Source organism: Poecilia reticulata, unplaced genomic scaffold (genome assembly GCF_000633615.1).
Source record: "Poecilia reticulata strain Guanapo unplaced genomic scaffold, Guppy_female_1.0+MT scaffold_125, whole genome shotgun sequence".
NCBI lineage: Eukaryota > Metazoa > Chordata > Actinopteri > Cyprinodontiformes > Poeciliidae > Poecilia > Poecilia reticulata.
The window spans coordinates 304,910-306,344 of record NW_007615013.1 but is presented as its reverse complement, the minus strand read 5'-3'; the positions used below and the strand labels follow the sequence as shown (position 1 = coordinate 306,344).

The window sequence follows — 1,435 nt, the reverse complement described above, 5'->3', positions numbered from 1 at the left end:
GTGTGTGTGTGTGTGTGTGTGTGTGTGTGTGTGTGTGTTATCGGGAGAAGAATGCTGCCAATGTGAGCAGAATTAAAGAGCTGTTGATGCAGCGTTGGCTGGAGCGCAGTCGGTTCTGACCCAGAGGTTCTGACTGATCTTCGTCCTCCTCCTCCTCCTCCCAGATGCTCAGATTTAGATCCACCAAGATATTTTTTAATTGATGTCAGAAATTATCTAGAAAATTCTTGGAAAATTCTGGGTTTGAAAAGTCAGAGAATTTGCTTGAAAAAACCAGAATTTTCTCAGAAGTTTTTTTCTTTTTTTTTCTTCCTAACAAATTTCTAATATAAATTTAAAAATTTCCAATTTTTTCTGGAAAATTTCAGAGATTTCTTTGGCTGAAATTTACCCCTATTTTCCTATTTTTCTATCTACAAACACAGTAAACGGTAAACCAGGTGTGATGGAGCTCAACAAAACTGTTGTTTCCATTAAATAAGAAACTTACATAAAATCTGAATGAGTTTATTCATGCGATCAGTTCTTAGAAAACATGCAGCGCTGCCGTCATGCAACCACTTCCTGTCTACGTCTTCCTGGTTTTTGCCAGTAGAAACATCTGGCTGTTGATTGTGAGTCATTTCATGTGAAATAAATATTTCAAATTCAGTTTTTTAAAAATAAATTACTTGATCCTAGAGCCAAAACTTCATCAAAAATGTTTTTTCTGAATTGTGTGTGTTGTGTAAGGTGTAATAATTGAGTGTAAACGTTGAGTTTGTGTAAAAAATGTTATGAATTCAGCCAGTAACTAAATAAACGGCTGGATTTAATCCAGCAGGTTTACTTTATAAACTCCAGGAGAATCTGAACCAAAGAACTGTTTAAAACTCAACACATCCATCCAGATTGTGTTTTCCTTCCCAACCCCTTTCTGGTCCAGGCATTTGTTGCACAATCATGTGAAGAGACGAGTTGAGAGAGAGAGAAACCCAGGAAAACCGCAGCTTGGGTTCATTTTATCTCCACTTTTAAATCTGTTTACGTTGAAGTCGGAGTGTGTTGGTCGTAAACGGAGAGTCATTTTCACACCCGACAGGCAGGAGCGTGGAAACACGAGCCGGACTCCAGGAGAATACACGTCCATGTGGAAACAACCGAGTGTAATCTGTGACGTTGCGTGTTTGTTTTCGATCCGGTTTGTTTGTTTTAGGAGGCTGAGCAGAGAGAGTAGAGGGGGGTGAGAGGATTCCTCTGCAATGAGAACCAGATGATGGCTTCGCTCTCAGGGCGTCGCTCAAACTTCACTGCTAGCATGTTTGGATGATCTGATGGTGATGAAGCCGACCTCCCTGCTGCTCCGCCCCGCCCGCCTGCAGCAGGTGTGTGTGTGTGTGTGTGTCTGTGTGTGTGTGTGTGTGTGTGTGTGTGTGTGTGTGTGTGTGTGTGTGTG

General features: G+C 41.3%; 1 protein-coding gene across 1 annotated transcript in view; it reads left to right on the top strand.

Annotated features, from left to right (window-relative positions):
- celf2 (cugbp, Elav-like family member 2) overlaps nucleotides 1-1,435 on the top strand; it is a 291,608-nt gene that overhangs the window by 54,549 nt on the left and 235,624 nt on the right. The gene's annotated exons all lie outside the window — the stretch shown is intronic.